At 42.5% G+C, this 19,689-nt stretch overlaps 1 pseudogene; it reads left to right on the top strand.

Moving 5' to 3' along the window:
- Positions 1-18,130: 18,130 nt before the first annotated feature.
- Positions 18,131-19,689, top strand: part of LOC139391912 (elongator complex protein 2-like) — a 37,457-nt pseudogene continuing 35,898 nt past the window's right edge.

The following is a 19,689-nucleotide window of genomic DNA, read 5'->3' as shown; positions in this document are numbered from 1 at the left end:
ATGCCTCGGTCACTGAGATACAGTGCCTTAGACCACTGCGCCACTCTGGAGCAGCGCTCTAAGGAGATGTTCTTGCCATAATATGGACTTTGTCTTTTACCAAATAGGGCTTCTTCTTCTGTATACCACCCTTACCTTGTCACAACACAACTGATTGGCTCAAACACATTAAGAAGGAAAGAAATTCCACAAATTAACTTTCAACAAGGATGTTGATTGAAATGCATTCCATTTCCAGCTGTCATCAAGGCAAAGGGAGGCTACTTTGAATAATATTTGTTTAACACTTTTTTGGTTACTACATGAGTATTATTTCATAGTTTGATGTCTTCACTATTATTCTACAATGTAGGAAATAGTAAAAATAAAGAAAAACTCTTGAATGAGTAGGTGTGTCCAAACCTTTGACTGGTACTGTATGTATTTTTTACTTTTACCCCTTTTTTGTGATATCCAATTAGTAGTTACAGTCTTGTCCCTTCTATGCAACCCCCCTACGGACTCGGGAGAGGCAAAGATCGAGAGCCATGCATCCTCCGAAACACGAACCTGCCAAGCCTCACTGCTTCTTGACACACTGCTCGCGTAACCCGGAAGCCAGCCGCACCAATATGTCAGAGGAAAAACTGTCCAGCTGGCGACCGAAGTCAGCGGATGGCCAAACCCTCCCCTAACCCGGACGACGCTGGGCCAATTGTGTGCCGCCTCATGGGTCTAACCCTCCCCTAACCCGGACGACGCTGGGCCAATTGTGTGCCGCCTCATGGGTCTCCCGGTGACCGCAGCCTGGGATCAAACCTGGGTCTGTAGTGACGCATCAAGCACTGCAATGCAGTGCCTTAGACCGCTGTGCCACTCTGGAGGCCCTGTTTTTATTGTTTGTCAGACATATTTTCTGAGGAAAACAATCAGACTCTATTTGTTTTGTGTAAGCGTATCCACACTGTCCTAGCATGTCTAGGCAATGTGTGATTTTCTTGCTTACAGCTGCCTCTGAAGTTTTTATACTCTGCAGAAATACAGACTGCTATTTCACTCTCTGTATCTTTCCTCTTGGCCGTGTGGCTCTTGGGAACAGAACTGCTGAGCTGAATGTAAAGATTGTGAATCGAGGGTGATTTTGTGCACAGTGAAACGTGGAATAAGCTGCATACTCAGTCATTTCCCTGGGATATGCAGATTAAAGGATGACTTGCAGTGGGATTTTGAAGTATTTTCTCAGGCATATTGGGTTCATGGGCGGCATATGATGATTCCAATAATCCACCAACAGTTTGATTGGTAGTTTTCCCTAAAAATAAGTAATGGTGTCATATCTTTTCTGAAATAAATTCTATAACTCTAAGTTCAAGAAATGTACAACAGATTTCATATAGCATTTCCTGGAACACCAATGCCTTTTGCGTTCCAGAGGCATTCGGGTTTTGAGCTAATGACACTGGACTGCAATAACTATAAATTATAAAAACATAGTTGTTTTTCTGCTTCCAGAGAGTGGACCTTCAAAAAGGGCATGGTGGAAAGATTCCCTTACCTCTACCATTAAACCCCTTTGACCTTGCATTTGAGACCACAGGTGCAAACTGATGCTCCTTCTGGACATCAGTGATTGTGACTGCCAGTGCCATATGCTCAATATGCCTATACCACTGCTGGCCAGCCTACCAGAGAGAGGCCCTCAGGGGCTAGGATCATTTAATTGCCTGTAAACAAAAACAGGCTGCAGAAAGTGACACAGAGGCAGCTGCCATTAATCTTGCTGCCATGTTTTGTTATAGTATTTCCCCTGTCGTGACATAATCATGGATATTTAAATCCCACATACGCTCATTAATACTCTCCGAGCCTCTCTCTTTATCCTGCACCTTAAACTACAGATTGTCTGTCTGCTCTGTAAGCTGATGCATGCAGGTAGGGATAACATTACACACACATACACACACTTCAGGGGTTGTGTCTTCCTTGTGAATGCAAGGGGGTTGACCTCTGCTGGACATAGTGATTAGCTGGACCTGCTCACCAATCTGTCCGGTGCTGGGAGAGATAATGAGTTGATCATTTCTGATGCAGAATGTGTTTGTGACTTACATCAGAGAGCAAGCACAACAAAGCCTTCAGAATGGTGGGTGCGGTAGTTTGTGGCTGTGGGAAATAGCAGGGGGAGTTAGTACTTACTGCTAGTACTGGACTAGAGTTGTGAATAGGCCATACACACATGGCGAAATTGCCACTGAACAGGTTGATTTGTCCCACCCAATCATTAGCTTTAAAGATGCATTATGCAGAAACCGCTCAGCCTTTCCCTGGTTGCTAAAATTCTAATAGTTTCAGTTTATGTGACAAAATAAGCAACTATAATGTAGAGAATCGTTGTACCATATAAACAGCTGTGAAATATATTTTCTATAACAAAATATATTTTATTTTCAGCTGTTTGAAGCTGGTGTACGAAACTGAAAGATGCAACAACGAAATGTAAGAATGGGAAGCATAGCAATATTGCATATAGAACAGATTTACTGCTTCTTACACTTGCTTTTAACGAGAATGACAACTCTGTAAACACATTTTCTATTTGAATTTTGTTACGTCGCCCAAAAAGTTACATATTGCAGCTGTAAAAAAAAAAAAAAAAACACAACATAAATGTGCGTATGAAAACGTCATATTGAATGGCAAAATGTGTAGAATTGCAAGACATTAGCTTCAACGGTCAACTTTGGACACTAAAAACTGTCCAATTCCTGCCTTTTCTCAATTTTCAAACAGAAATGGGGTTGTGCCCTTTGATGGTTCATCGATGTAACATTCTGGTCATGCGCGCCGTGACTGAAGTAGTTAGTTTGTTAGCTAAGATAGCTACTTATAGCTAGCCAGTAACTCCTCCGGTATGTGTTGACGTAATTTCACAGGACTTGTTTTTGGACGGAAGCTGTAGAGATCGGTAAGAAATGGCACTTCTGTAGCCAATTATTTATTCGTATTTTTTAAAGCATCATGACCTAGTATGACGGTGCATTGATCAGTTCTACAGTTTAAAGCTGTAATTTTTGCGTTTTTGCCCAAAGTTAACCGTTAAAGTAACTGTCCGGTGTTTCCAGATTTCTACATAAAAATGGTAAAAAGCATGTTTAAAAAAAAGCAGCTTTTCTGTTTTGGAATAGAGTGTGCGTACCCTAACAACAGAATAGTGTGGGTATATTCCAGTCATTAAAAATATTCGTGTGACTAGACCGCTGATTGGCCATTTCATCCTGCTCAGAAGGATTAAATAATATCAAGCATTTTTTTAAACAGTCTTTTTGAGGTGGGATATATATATATATATATATATATATATATATATATATATATATATATGTGCTTTGGCCACCAATACAAGTATAGAATGATTCAACAACATTATTTGGGTATGGGTTAACAGAATATGAACTTCTCAATGTGAGATTTTCAGACAGTTAGTTTAACTGCAAAATGTCCTCTCATCCTCATGGCAAAATGTATAGAATGGCATGAGATGAGCTATAAAACAGCACATTTTTATCTCTGCCCCATGGAAAAATGTGTAGCATTGCAGGAAATTAGCTTTAAAACTGCAAAATTTTCTCTGAAATGCACAGGTGTTTCAATGTAAGCTACATAAAAACAAAACATCTGTCCGTTTAAGATAGAGATATCTGTTATGCATTGGATGTGTCTCAATCCACCGCATACGCCACTGTCGCACTTTCACATCTGCGGTGAAAGGTGGCAGAGCTAGAGCCATGTTTGTCAGACAATGAGACATCCCGAAAATCGGCCTTCTCATGAAAACATCTGTAGTGTCAGAACGGTTTGACCTACAAACTATTATGACCACTCCATGGAAAGGGGAGACTCCCACAATGACGTTTTGCTCGACGACCCCCAGAAGTGTCACAGGACTCGGCTGAAGGTAACCGGTACAGGTAAAAAAACAAACTAATGGAAGTATGAAGGTGGTTTCGTGCCTACCCCCAAAAATGTGTTAAATATGTGTAAAATAAATCTAGATTTAGGAAAGACACTTCAAAACCTTGTTTTGTCACTGATGTGATCTTCCTGTCTGGGTTGGCGCCCCCCCCCTTGGGTTGTGCCGTGGCGGAGATCTTTGTGGGCTATACTCGGCCTTGTCTCAGGATGGTAAGTTGGTGGTTGAAGATACCCCTCTAGTGGTGTGGGGGCTGTGCTTTGGCGAAGTGGGTGGGGTTATATCCTTCCTGTTTGGCCCTGTCTGGGGGTGTCCTCGGATGGGGCCACAGTGTCTCCTGACCCCTCCTGTCTCAGCCTTCAGTATTTATGCTGCAGTAGTTTATGTGTCGGGGGGCTAGGGTCAGTTTGTTATATCTGGAGTACTTCTCCTGTCCTATTCGGTGTCCTGTGTGAATTTAAGTGTGCTCTCTCTAATTCTCTCTTTCTCTCTTTCTCTCTCTCTCTCGGAGGACCTGAGCCCTAGGACCATGCCTCAGGACTACCTGACATGATGACTCCTTGCTGTCCCCAGTCCACCTGGCCGTGCTGCTGCTCCAGTTTCAACTGTTCTGCCTTATTATTATTGGACCATGCTGGTCATTTATGAACATTTGGACATCTTGGCCATGTTCTGTTATAATCTCCACCCGGTACAGCCAGAAGAGGACTGGCCACCCCACATAGCCTGGTTCCGCTCTAGGTTTCTTCCTAGGTTTTGGCCTTTCTAGTGAGTTTTTCCTAGCCATCGTGCTTCTACACCTGCATTTCTTGCTGTTTGGGGTTTTAGGCTGGGTTTCTGTACAGCACCGAGATATCAGCTGATGTACAAAGGGCTATATAAATACATTTGATTTGATTTGTTTCTTATTATATATTTTTTTACTTTCCTTTTTGCCATTTACAAATGTGTTATTTAATGCATTTCTATTAGCTTTAGTAGTAATGTCCAAAATAAATATTTTATCAAATAATTTGTTTATATATTTTTGGTATACCTAAAGGAGACCTAAAATTCCACATCGAATAGCTAAATTATCTATAGTATGACCATCTTAAAACAATTCCATATGTCATCTTAGCACCGCCCCCAATATATTTGAATAGGGATTTACCATCACAAAATGGACAGACTGAAATTAACACCTAAGAGTGAGGGAGAGGAAACACTATGTCTGTTTAACTCATACTATATATTGCTGTGGATCTGTTGGGGAGGTATGTGAATTGGAGTGTGTCCAGGGTTTGAGGCTGTAGTCAGAGATGTGAGTGTTACGAGGCGGTAGTCATTTAGGCTGGTTACTTTGGCAATCTTGGGCACGGGACTATGGTGGTCGGCTTGAAACATGTAGGTATTATAGACTGGGTCAGGGAGTCAGCACATGCTCTGAGTACACATCCTGGTAATCTGTCTGTCCCTGTGGCCTTGTGAATGTTAACCTGTTTAAAGGTCTTACTCACATTGGCTACGGAGAGCGTGATCACACAGTCGTCTGGAACAGCTGGTGCTCTCATGCTTGGCTCAGTGTTGCATGCCTTGAAGCGAGTATAGCGGGCTTTCCTTTAGTTCAATATGGATGTTGCCTGTAATCCATGGCTTCTGGTTGGGATATATACATACGGTCACTGGGAGAACAACTTCGTCAGTCCACTTATTAATGAAGCCGGTGACTGATGTCGTATACTCCTCAATGTCATCGGATGAACCCCGGAACATATTCCAGTCTGTGCTAGCGAAACAGTCCAGTAACTTCATCTGACCACTTCCGTATTGAGCACTGGTACTTCCTGTTTGAATGTTTTCTTGAAAGCAGGAATCAGGAGGATAGAGTAATTGTCAGATTTGCCAAATGGAGAGCGAGGAAGAGCTTTGTATTTGTCTCTATGTGTGGAGTAAAGGTGGTCTCGATTTTATTTCCTCTTGTTGTACATGTGACTTGCTGATAGAAATTAGGTAAAATGAGGTAAAATGGATTACAGTTTTCCGGCGCTGCGTCTGGAAGAGCATTTTCTTGTTTACTTATGGCCTTATACAGCTTTTTGAGTGCGGTCTTAATGCCTGCATCGGTTTGTGGTGGTAGATAGACCGCTACGACGAATATAGATTTAAAAAAACTATCTTGGTAAATAGTGTGGTCTACAACTTATCATAAGGTACTCAGGCGACCAAAACCTCAAGACTTCCTTCATATTAGAGGTTGCGCACCAGCTGTGGTTGACAAAAAGACACAAACCACCCCCCTTGATCTTACCGGAGGTTGCTGTTCTGTCTTGGGGATACCTATCGGGCCGGCCGGACCTAGCTGTATGGCTTGCAGGCCAGACCTACTTATCTGGCCAGCCGGACGGACCTATCTATTTGGCTGGCTGGACCTACCTCTCTGGCCGGTTGGCCCGACGGACCTAGCTATCTGCAAGCTGGGGGCCGGACCTTGCCACTTGGCCGGCCGGACTAAGCTATCTGGCTGGTTGGCCGGACCTAGTTATCTGGCCGACCGGTCAGACCCACCTGTCTGGCCGACTGGACCTATCTGTCTGGCCATCCGGACCTACTTACCTGGCCTGACCGAAATACTTCACTCTGACCCACAAAACGTATTTGCTAGATTCATGATAATGTTGTTAGACAAATAAAGGAAAGTGAACTTCAAAACGTGATGTGTTTTAATTTTTATTTGCAGCTGTTGTTAAATAATGAATCTGCTAGCTTCTGACATGACTAACTGCAGCTAGAAAGAGAGCAGTTAATGGGTTACTAAAACATCTACAGATTGGTAGACACTATGACTAATCCGTTTTGGGATTTTAAAAGCAGAGAAGGAGATGAAGATTTCATACCCTCTATATTTTTGTCTAACTTGTTGGGGCAGAATGTCAGAATTGAGTAGCAGAGAAGTAGACAAAGATTTATACACTAACTTTCTGTCTAAGTTGTTGCAAAGTGGTCAAAGTAGCTGATTTGTGTCAAAAGTTGTATTAATACATTTACAGTAAATGGAAGATGGACAAAAAAATGACAAAAAGTGTAATATTTTTAAAAGTATAGATGATATCAAAACGTTTTATACAATTCTGCACGTTTTGAAGTTAACTCAGTTTCTAGCTTAAACGGTGTAGGAGGAGTAGTGTGCTACAGAATAATAATAAGAAGAAGAAGAAGTAGTATGTTTACGTCCAATGGCCGATGAGCACCGATACCATTTACTGTATCTATAATTTCTCTTCATATGACAAGGATTGAAAAGGATTTACCAGTAGATTGTCGACTTGATTCATGATGATGACTGCTTGTCTAGCTTGTTACCTAAGATTTTGAAAGTATGATGTTGACATCAGTCCAGCTACGGTAGATATAACGTGATTTGACGTAATTTTATCTGTGGCCAATAACCTTTTACCTTCTTTTTTATTTTATTTATTTATTTAACCTTTATTTAACTAAGTAAGTCAGTTAAGAACAAATTCTCATTTACAATGACGGCCTACCAAAAGGCCTCCTGCGGGAACAGGGGCTGGGATTAAAATAAATAAATAAAATATAAGTATAGGACAAAACACACATCACGACAAGAGAGACAACACAACACTATAGAGAGACATAAGACAACAACATAGCAAGGCAGCAACACATGACAACACAGCATGGTAGCAACACAACATGACAACAATATGGTAGCAACACAACATGGTAGCAGCACAAAAGATGGCACAAACATTGGGCACAGACAACAGCACAAAGGGCAAGAAGGTAGAGACAACAATACGTAACGCAAAGCAGCCACAACTGTCAGTAAGAGTGTCCATGATTGAGTCTTTGAATGAAGAGATTGAGATAAAACGGTCCAGTTTGAGTGTTTTTTGCAGCTCGTTCCAGCTGCTAGCTGCAGCGAACTGAAAAGAGTAGCGACCCAGGGATGTGTGGGGACCTTTAACAGAATGTGACTGGCAGAATGGGTGTTGTATGTGGATGATGAGGGCTACAATAGATATCTCAGATAGGGGGGAGTGAGGCCTAAGAGGGTTTTATAAATAAGCATCAATCAGTGGGTCTTGCGACGGGTATACAGAGATGACCAGTTTACAGAGGAGTATAGAGTGCAGTGATGTGTTCAAATCTGATGGCCGAATGGTGAAGAACATCTAGCCGCTCGAGAGCACCCTTACCTGCCTATCTATAAATGATGTCTCCGTAATCTAGCATGGGCAGGATGATCATCTGAATCAGAGATAGTTTGGCAGCTGGGGTGAAAGAGGAGCGATTACGATAGAGGAAACCAAGTCTAGATTTAACTTTAGCCTGTAGCTTTGATATGTGCTGAGAGAAGGACAGTGTACCTTCTAGCCATACTCCCAGGTACTTGTATGAGGTGACTACCTCAAGCTCTAAACCCTCAGAGGTAGTAATCACACCTGTGGGGAGAGGGGCATTCTTCTTACCAAACCACATGACCTTTGGAGGTGTTCAGAACAAGGTTAAGGGTAGAGAAAGCTTGTTGGACATTAAAAAAACTTTGTTGTAGAGCATTTAACACAAAATCCACTGAGGTGCCAGCTGAGTACAATACTGTATCATATAAATGGATGAGAGAGCTTCCTACTGCCTGAGCTATGTTGTTGATGTAAATTGAGAAGAGCGTGGGGCCATACCTCCCCAAGCCTTGGGGTACTCCATTGGTGACAGGCAGTGGCTGAGACAGCAGATTTTCTGACTTTATACACTGCACTCTTTGAGAGAGTTAGTTAGCAAACCAGGCCAAAGACCCCTTAGAGACACCAATACTCCTTAGCTGGCCCACAAGAATGGAATACCATATCAAAAGCTTTGGTCAAATCAATAACAATAGCAGCACACCATTGCTTAGAATCAAGGGCAATGGTGACATCATTGAGGGCCTTTAAGGTTGCAGTGACACATCCATAACCTGAGCGGAAACCAGATTGCAGACGAGAGAGAATACTATAAACATCAAGAAAGCCAGTCAGTTGACTATTGACAAGTTTTTCAACACTTTTGATAAAAAAGGCTGTTTCAGCACCCAAGGGGCTTACATTTTCGAGCTCTCCCTAAAGATTTTGAGGTGACTAGTGTCCCCATGAGTGACAGAACACTGAGCCAATCATGGAACAACTAGAGAACATTACCAACCCCTACGCTCTGTTTTTTCCGCATTTTGGAGCTGCCTTACTCAAGATCATGTTTGTATATGTCTTTATTAACTCAATTATTATTATTGTTTTTTTTACATTGTTTGCAAACTGATATGTGACAAGTATTAATGCCAAAATAACATGCAAAACAGGATTTTTTTTTTACTGAACAGGGAGGCCCAAAACAGGCCCTGAATGATGGGTCGCCTCTGAGTATGTTGAAGACTTAGCTTTACAAGTCCCATTAAGAAGTACTAAAAAGACGTTTGCTTCGCAAGTCCCATTAATAAGAAGAACTGTATGTCGAAGATTGAAACTGGTGCTTTTGATGCGCAAGGCCCACAATGGGTCTATTGCACCACCTAGTGGATTCTACCCAATAACGCAATCAGAAGAGTTTAGAGATTGTTCGAGATCATGTAGGCTACGATGAAGCGTGTGTAATGTTTTATTGTAAAGGTAACAATGCCACCAATAAAATTCAAGCAACTGTCCCCTTAAATTGCAGTCTTGTGAAACACAAATATACAGTTTTCCAGAGTGTGTTCAACTTCATTTTACCCATTAAGCTCTGTGAGCGGAATGTTTGTAGAATTATTTGCCATGTATACCCGTATTTACGGTAACTCTGCTGCGGGGTAGAATTCAGAATGGCAGCGGCCATAATAGAAACATGCCATGTCTCATGTAGTGCTAATCGAACCCAAAATGTTCTTTCATGGGGTCATTGCATGTAGAACATGTAATTACGCCGCTCTCCATGAACCAAAAGTAATATATATATTTCACAATTTAAATGTACTCATGTCACTACATCATCAGTCTTGTCAATGTTGACAGCTTCTTGGAGTCCTTGGGTATAAGGCATATTTGCTGTGACAGTCAGCTTTACAGGAGAAAGGTGTTGTTGCTGTCCTGAATGGACATCTGGGAGGGTGAACACAGTCCAGTGAGCCCACAGAGAGGACTGTGGTGAGTAGCTACCTGCATGCTTCATCCAATGCTTTGATAAACTGTTTATGACAGTTGGTTGTCTTCCTCCCTGATGATGGCACAGAAACTCACCTGGTGTCAGGAGGATCTGACAATCTACTGATTGTGTGGGAGGCCCTAGATGGGAAGGTGTGTTAACACTACTAGAAGCAGGAATTGGTCTCATCCGATTGGCACTTCATCAATCTACACTACTAGAAGCAGGAATTGGTCTCATCAGATTGGCACTTCATCAATCTACACACAATACCCCATAATGACAAAGCAAAAACAGGTTTATTTTTTAAATAAGTATTCAGACCCTGGACACACTGGGGGCACTCGGAGCACTGAGCAAATTTTAGGTCTTGTGAGCGGAAACTTGTGAGCGGATTATTGAGGATTTTGTTCAACTTCCGGCGTGTTTACAGTGAACACTGAGGCTGTTTCCTTACAGTTTTAGACAGTAGCCAATTGGCTATTGTGGCTATTCAAGCATAATGTAGGCTTACCAACAAATCCAATGGAGCAAATCCCATAACATTTTCACATGGAAATAGCTTTTGATTTCTGTGATATAGCCTACAGTAGCCTATATGTGGTGTTCAATGCAGGCTACATTGCATGAGACTTTTAATAACGTTTTAACACTAGGGGGCACTATTTTCATTTTGAGAAAAATAACATTCCCAAAGTAAACTGGCTATTTCTTAGGACCAGATGCTAGAATATGCATATCATTGACAGCTTAGGATAGAAAACACTCTAAAGTTTCCAAAACTGTAAAAATATTGTCTGTGAGTATAACAGAACTGATACTGCAGGCGAAAGCCTGAAAAAAATCCAATCAGGAAGTGACTCTTATTTTGAAACCCCTGTGTTCCTATGCATCCCTATTGCCCATTGAAAGGGATATCAACCATATTCCTTTTTCTATGGCTTCCCTAATGTGTCTACAGCCACTAGACATAGTTTCAGGCTTTTATTTTGAAAAATGAGTGTGAACGACAACATTGTGTCAGTGGTCAGGTGGTGGCTCTCAGAGTGATTTGTGCGTAATAGACAAAGGCGGCCATTGTTCCTCTCGCTCGGCATTGTCGTGACCGCAATTTCCGGTGGATTTCCGATCAAAACGTGGACAAGAAACTGAGGTATTTCGGCTATAAAAATAATCTTTATGGAACAAAAGGAACATTTGCTGTCTAACTGGAAGTCTCGTGAGTGAAAACATCCGAAGCTCATCAAAGGTAAACAATTTAATTTGATTGCTTTTCTGATTTTCGTGACCAAGCTTCGTGCTGCTAGCTGGACATAATGCTATGCTAGGCTATCGATAAACTTTCACAAACGCTTGTCTTGCTTTGGCTGTAAAGCATAATTTAAAAATCTGAGATGACAGGGTGATTAACAAAAGGCTAAGTAAGCTCTGTTTCACTATATTTCACTTGTGATTTCATGAATATGAATATTTTCTAGTAATATTTTTTGACTGTTGCGCTATGCTAATTAGTGTAGTTGATGACAATTGTCCCGGATCCGGGATGGGTAGTTCTAAGAGTTAATGATTTTTTTTACTTGGTCTGCAAAACCATGGACTGTAAATTGCATTGTGTTGTATGATGCAAGAAACCACTTTACAAAATCAAATTAATTATTACCATACAGAGAATTATACAATGTAGACTACCCCTTTGCCTGTTGGCTTATTTGCATATTCAACAACCTAAATTGCATTTCAAAGACAGATTGAAATGTAGCGTACATGTTTTGTGCTCTTGTAGGAAGCAGTAACTCCTCATTGCTGAACTATTCTTAACTGGGCGAATTACTCTCTAACTAGTAAATAATATAATTCGCACCTCTGTGCACATACACTCGCGGGTGATTGAAAGACGGATCGTGGGCTACCCCGCCAATAGAATTCTACTCCGTTTTGTGCTCTGGCTCTGCCTACAACAAAATCACAGACTCAATCTTGCAAAGTTGGATTTGTTTTGTTTTGTTCGATTGAAAAGGGGCTGATATAATGTTGATTCGATCACAGAAGAAATGTTAATCTATACAGTGCAAACTAATGGGGCGAACTAGCTGAAGTTCAATCTCTCATCTCTGTGCTGCCTGGCATTTCTTCTGCGTCGCAGTCCTGGAGGAGGTGCGAGGCCGTGCACGTGTGCAGTTCAGCTGGAACATTGCTCATAGGCCGGCCAGCTATGTTGATTTGTATTTTGTAACTTCAGAAGTACTCTCAAGTACTCTTATCTCAATATAATAAGGATACACAAACCACAATGCTCACCTAAAGTGGGCATATTTCTACCTAAGTACGGTGAAGTTGCCTCTAGATGCTGATCTTGGGTCAGTTTTGCATTTTCCCCACTAATGGTTGAGGGGTCGCTGATCCTAGATCTTTACCTAAGGGAAACTTCACCCCAGATCTATAAAACCCTGCATTATAAAAGGACTATAAGTGTTCCTTGAATCCTGCTCTGAGATGCAGGCAGTGTGTTTGTTTACAGGGGAAACTTCACCCTGTAGCAAAAGGGGCATTTTTGAGTTAATCTGTGCTGAATTCTCCACCTACCCTGACATCTGCTGGCATGCTGTGGTAGTAGAAACACAGAGGGAACAGTCTGATCATTTGAGTCACAGAATTTAATGAGTCATCACTTCACGATTGTCTCAAATCATTGTAATGGCCTATTGTTACCGCTGTGGTTTCCACTTTGTCGTGAAACCAGGATTGTATCAAGGTATTTCTATTTAGTATTTTATTAGGGATCCCCATTAGCTGTTGCCAAGGCAGCAGCTACTCTTCCTGGGGTCCAAACACATTAAGACACTTATATTACACATAAAAGAAAAAGATAAAACATTACATCATATGACACTGTCACACCAACACATATCCACTGCACAAAATCTATGATACCACTATACAACAATACCACAATGTACATGTGTGTAGAGTGCGTGTGCGTATGCGTGTGTCTGTACCTGTGTGTGTCTCTTCGCTGTTCTATTAGGTGGAATAAAGTTCCATGTAGTCATGGCTCTATGTAGTACTGTGCGCCTCCCATAGTCTGTTCTGGACTTGGGGATTGTGAAGAGACCTCTGATGGCATGTCTTGAAGGATATGCATATGCGTCCGAGCTGTGTGCTAGTAGTTTAAACAGACAGCTTTGTGCATTCAGCTTGTCAACACCTTACAAAATCAAGTAGGGATGAAGTCAATATCTCCTCCACTTTGAGCCATGACAGATTGCCATGTAAACTCAGCAAAATAAGAAATTTCCATTTTTCAGGACCTTGTCTTTCAAAGATAATTTGTAAAAATTGAAATAACTTCACAGATCTTCATTGTAAAGGGTTTAAACACTGTTTCCCATGCTTGTTCAATGAACCGTAAACAATGAATGAGACAAGACGGACAGCTGATCGTCCTCCCAGTGGCAGACCACGTGTAACAACACCTGCACAGGATCGGTACATCCGAACATCACACCTGCGGGACAGGTACAGGATGGCAACAACAACTGCCTGAGTTACACCAGAAATGCACAATCTCTCCATCAGTGCTCAGACTGTCCGCAATAAGCTGAGAGAAGCTGGACTGTTGTAAGGCCTGTTGTAAGGCAGGTCCTCACCAGACATCACCGGCAACAACTTTGCCTATGGGCACAAACCCACCGTCTCTTGCAGGTGCCTTGGTGGAAGATTGGGGTAACATCTCACAGCAAGAACTGGGAAATCTGCTGCAGTCCATGAGGAGGAGATGCACTGCAGTACTTAATGCAGCTGGTGGCCATACCAGATACTGACTGTTACTTTTGATTTTGATCCCTTAGTTCAGGGACAGATTATTCCATTTCTGTTAGTCACATGTCTGTGGAACTTGTTCAGTTTATGTCTCAGTTGTTTAATCTTGTTAATTACTCTCTAACTAGTAAATAATATCATTCGCACCTCTGTGCACATACACTCGCGGGTGATTGAAAGACGGATCGTGGGCTACCCCGCCAATAGAATTCTACTCCGTTTTGTGCTCTGGCTCTGCCTACAACAAAATCACAGACTCAATCTTGCAAAGTTGGATTTGTTTTGTTTTGTTCGATTGAAAAGGGGCTGATATAATGTTGATTCGATCACAGAAGAAATGTTCATCTATACAGTGCAAACTAATGGGGCGAACTAGCTGAAGTTCAATCTCTCATCTCTGTGCTGTCTAGCATTTCTTCTGCGTCGCAGTCCTGGAGGAGGTGCGAGGCCGTGCACGTGTGCAGTTCAGCTGGAACATTGCTCATAGGCCGGCCAGCTATGTTGATTTGTATTTTGTAACTTCAGAAGTACTCTCAAGTACTCTTATCTCAATATAATAAGGATACACAAACCACAATGTTCACCTAAAGTGGGCATATTTCTACCTACGTACGGTGAAGTTGCCTCTAGATGCTGATCTTGGGTCAGTTTTGCATTTTCCCCACTAATGGTTGAGGGGTCGCTGATCCTAGATCTTTACCTAAGGGAAACTTCACCCCAGATCTATAAAACCCTGCATTATAAAAGGACTATAAGTGTTCCTTGAATCCTGCTCTGAGATGCAGGCAGTGTGTTTGTTTACAGGGGAAACTTCACCCTGTAGCAAAAGGGGCATTTTTGAGTTAATCTGTGCTGAATTCTCCACCTACCCTGACATCTGCTGGCATGCTGTGGTAGTAGAAACACAGAGGGAACAGTCTGATCATTTGAGTCACAGAATTTAATGAGTCATCACTTCACGATTGTCTCAAATCATTGTAATGGCCTATTGTTACCGCTGTGGTTTCCACTTTGTCGTGAAACCAGGATTGTATCAAGGTATTTCTATTTAGTATTTTATTAGGGATCCCCATTAGCTGTTGCCAAGGCAGCAGCTACTCTTCCTGGGGTCCAAACACATTAAGACACTTATATTACACATAAAAGAAAAAGATAAAACATTACATCATATGACACTGTCACACCAACACATATCCACTGCACAAAATCTATGATACCACTATACAACAATACCGCAATGTACATGTGTGTAGAGTGCGTGTGCGTATGCGTGTGTCTGTACCTGTGTGTGTCTCTTCGCTGTTCTATTAGGTGGAATAAAGTTCCATGTAGTCATGGCTCTATGTAGTACTGTGCGCCTCCCATAGTCTGTTCTGGACTTGGGGATTGTGAAGAGACCTCTGATGGCATGTCTTGAAGGATATGCATATGCGTCCGAGCTGTGTGCTAGTAGTTTAAACAGACAGCTTTGTGCATTCAGCTTGTCAACACCTTACAAAATCAAGTAGGGATGAAGTCAATATCTCCTCCACTTTGAGCCATGAGAGATTGCCATGTAAACTCAGCAAAATAAGAAATTTCCATTTTTCAGGACCTTGTCTTTCAAAGATAATTTGTAAAAATTGAAATAACTTCACAGATCTTCATTGTAAAGGGTTTAAACACTGTTTCCCATGCTTGTTCAATGAACCGTAAACAATGAATGAGACAAGACGGACAGCTGATCGTCCTCCCAGTGGCAGACCACGTGTAACAACACCTGCACAGGATCGGTACATCCGAACATCACACCTGCGGGACAGGTGCAGGATGGCAACAACAACTGCCTGAGTTACACCAGAAATGCACAATCCCTCCATCAGTGCTCAGACTGTCCGCAATAGGCTGAGAGAAGCTGGACTGTTGTAAGGCAGGTCCTCACCAGACATCACCGGCAACAACTTTGCCTATGGGCACAAACCCACCGTCTCTTGCAGGTGCCTTGGTGGAAGATTGGGGTAACATCTCACAGCAAGAACTGTGAAATCTGCTGCAGTCCATGAGGAGGAGATGCACTGCAGTACTTAATGCAGCTGGTGGCCATACCAGATACTGACTGTTACTTTTGATTTTGATTCCTTAGTTCAGGGACAGATTATTCAATTTCTGTTAGTCACATGTCTGTGGAACTTGTTCAGTTTATGTCTCAGTTGTTTAATCTTGTTATGTTCGTACAAATATTGACACATGCTAAGTTTGCTGAAAATAAACTCAGTTGACAGTGAGAGGACGTTTCTTTTTTTGCTGAGTTTTTATCATTCGTGTTAGCTCTTCGTGTACATTTAAGGGCCAGGCACGCTGCCCTGTTCTGAGCCAATTGCAATTTTCCTAACTCCCTCTTTGGGGCACCTGATCACACAACTGAAGTAGCCCAGGTGCGAAAATAGGGCCTGTAGGACCTGCCTTGTGGACAGTATTGTCAAGAAGACAGAGCAGCACTTTACTATGGACATACTTCTACCACTCTTAGTCTCATTTAATCTCCTCAACTTGCTCAATTTCCACATTATTCATTACAAGATTTAGTTGAGGGTTTGGGTTTCGTGAACGATTTGTCCAAATATAATGCTTTTAGTTTTTGAAATATTTTGGACTAACTTATTCTTTGCCAACCATTCTGAAACTAACTGCAGTTCTTTGTTAAGTGTTGCAGTTGCTGTAGTAGCTGAAGTAACTGACTTGTACAGTGTTGAGTCAGCCGCATACATAGAGACTGAAGATTGAAAGATTTAAAGATTTAAAAAAGTAAGGGGCCTAAACCGTTGCCCTGGGGAATTCCTGATTCTACTTGGATAATGTTCGAGAGGCTTCCACTAAAGAACATCCTCTGTGTTCTGTTTGACAGGTAACTCTTTATCCACACTATAGCAGGGGGTGGAAAACCATAACACATACATTTTTCCAGCAGCAGACTATGATCGATAATGTCAAAAGCCACACTAAAGTCTAACAAAACAGCCCTCACAATCTTTTTGTCATCAATTTCTTCCAGCCAATCATCAGGCATTTGTGTAAGTGCTGTGAATGTGTGCTTGTTGAATGTCCTTCCCTATAAGCATGCTGAAAATCTGTTTTTAATTTGTTTACAGTAAAATAGCATTGTATCTTGTCAAAGTTTACTAAGGGTTGGTAACAGGCTCTTTGATCAGCTATTTGAGTCAGTAAAGGAGGCATTACTTTTTCTTCTTTCCAGGCCTGAGGGCACACCGTTTCTAGTAGGCTTAGATTGAAGATATGGCAAATAGGAGTGGCAATATCGTCCTCTATTATCATCAGTAATTTTCCATCTAAGTTGTCAGACCCGGTGGCTTGTCATTGTTGATGGACAACAATCATTTTTTCACCTCTTCCACACTTACTTTGTGGAATTCAAAATTACAATGCTTGTCTTTCATAATTTTTTCAGTTATACTTGCAACTTGGCACCGTCAAAGGATGCCACCTTTCAACAAGTCAGTTTGTCAGATTTCTGCACTGCTAGAACTGCCACTGTCAACTGTAAGTGCTGTTATTGTGAAGTGAAAACATCTAGGAGCAACAACGGATCAGCCGCAAACTGGTAGGCCACACAAGCTCACAGAACGGCCCGCCGTGTGCTGAAGTGTGTAGCACGTAAGAATTGTATTTTCTCTGTTGCAAGACTCCCTACCGAGTTCCAAACTGCCTCTGGAAACAACGTCAGCGCAATAACTGTTCGTCGGGAGCTTCATGAAATGGGTTTCCATGGCCGAGTGTAACGGATGTGAAACGGCTAGCTTAGTTAGCGTGGGCGCTAAATAGCGTTTCAATCAGTGACGTCACTTGCTCTGAGACCTTGAAGTAGTAGTTCCCCTTGCTCTGCAAGGGCCGCGGCTTTTGTGGAGCGATGGGTAACGATGCTTCGTGGGTGACTGTTGTTGATGTGTGCAGAAGGTCCCTGGTTCGCGCCCGGGTATGGGCGAGGGGACGGTCTAAATTTATACTGTTACATTGATGCTGTTGACCCGGATTACTGGTTGCTGCGGAAAAAGGAGGAAGGTCAAAAGGGGGGTGAGTGTAACGGATGTGAAACGGCTAGCTTAGTTAGCGTGGGCGCTAAATAGCGTTTCAATCAGTGACGTCACTTGCTCTGAGACCTTGAAGTAGTAGTTCCCCTTGCTCTGCAAGGGCCGTGGCTTTTGTGGAGCGATGGGTAACGATGCTTCGAGGGTGACTGTTGATGTGTGCAGAAGGTCCCTGGTTCGCGCCCGGGTATGGGCAGCCGCCCGGGCACGAGCAGCCGCACATAAGCCTAAGATCACCATGCGCAATGCCAAGCGTCGGCTGGAGTGGTGTAAAGCTTGTACATATGGGATTCTAGAGCAGTGGAAACACGTTCTCTGAAGTGATGAATCACGCTTCACCATCTGCTAGTTCAACAAACAAATCAGGGTTTGGCGGATGCCAGAAGAACGCTCCCTGCCCCAATGCATAGTGCCAACTGTAACGTTTGGTGGAGGAGGAATAATGGTCTGGGGCTGCTTTTCATGGTTTGGACTAGGCCCCTTAGTTCCAGTGCAGGGAAATCTTAAAGCTACAGCATACAATGACATTCTAGACGATTCTGTGCTTCCAACTTTGTTGCAACAGTTTGGGGAAGGCCCTTTCCTGTTTCAGCAAGACAATTTCCCAGTAAACAAAGCGAGGTCCATACAGAAATGGTTTATTGGTGTGGAAGATTTGACTGCCCTGCGCAGAGCCCTGATCTCAACCCAATCGAACACCTTTGGGATGAATTGGAATGCCGAGCCAGGCCTAATCGCCCAACATCAGTGCCAGACATCACTAATGCTCTTGTGGCTGAATAGAAGCAGGTCCCCACAGCAATGTTCCCACATCTAGTGTAAAACCTTCCCAGAAGAATTGAAGGCTGTTATAGCAGCAAAGGGGGTTCAACTCCATATTAATGTCCATGATTTTGGAATGAGATGTTTCATGAGCAGGTGTCCACCTACTTTTGGTCATGTAGTGTATCTTATCTCATGCATCTCTTCCCAGAACCTAATCAAGCATCTGATGCATTTGCGCATTATTTTAGTTCTGGGTTTCTTAGATTAGGTGTTTTTGTGGCATTGGTTGGTATTTCCTCTCTGTATGTTAGCTGGTGTGGGGAGGGAGTGAATGTTGATGTTACATGACAGTCATGGAGATGAGCATGTGGCTGGGGCTGCGTCCCATTTGGCACCCTATGCCCTATTGGCCCTGGTCAAAAGTAGTGCTAAATATAGGGAATAGGGTGCCATTTGGGATGCAGTCTGGGTCTGTCCTCAGGGTGTGTTGTCTTATGTAGGCCAGACGGAGCTCTGCTGCTAGTGCCTGGAAGACCCCTGGGTTTCTGGCGAAAGGAGAGAAGAAAAACATGTCACCGTTTGACAAATGTCTCTGTAGCTTGCCTCAAAAGAACTAGCCTAGCGATTAGCCATCTCACTTCTCTAGGATGAGTTAGTGAAAAAATCTGGGAGCAGTTGATTTAGGAATGCTTGTCAGTGATGTATGGAACCCAATGTTTTTGTGTAATTTTCGTGCCCGTTTTGTACAAGTATGACTCACACCCTATTTTAAAGGCTAATTTTGTTGTTCTTTCTTCCCTCTCTCTCCCTGAAGCGGAGTGCACACAAACCATATCGTTTGGGAGAGGCTTCATGATGGATGTCTCGCTAGCGTTCTTGCCAGCCAGCAGAAGTAAGCTATTTCTACGGCGGCCGTTG

Source organism: Oncorhynchus clarkii, chromosome 32 (genome assembly GCF_045791955.1).
Source record: "Oncorhynchus clarkii lewisi isolate Uvic-CL-2024 chromosome 32, UVic_Ocla_1.0, whole genome shotgun sequence".
NCBI classification, from domain to species: domain Eukaryota; kingdom Metazoa; phylum Chordata; class Actinopteri; order Salmoniformes; family Salmonidae; genus Oncorhynchus; species Oncorhynchus clarkii.
Note: the sequence above shows the minus strand (reverse complement) of the source record. Positions and strands in the feature narration are given on the sequence as shown.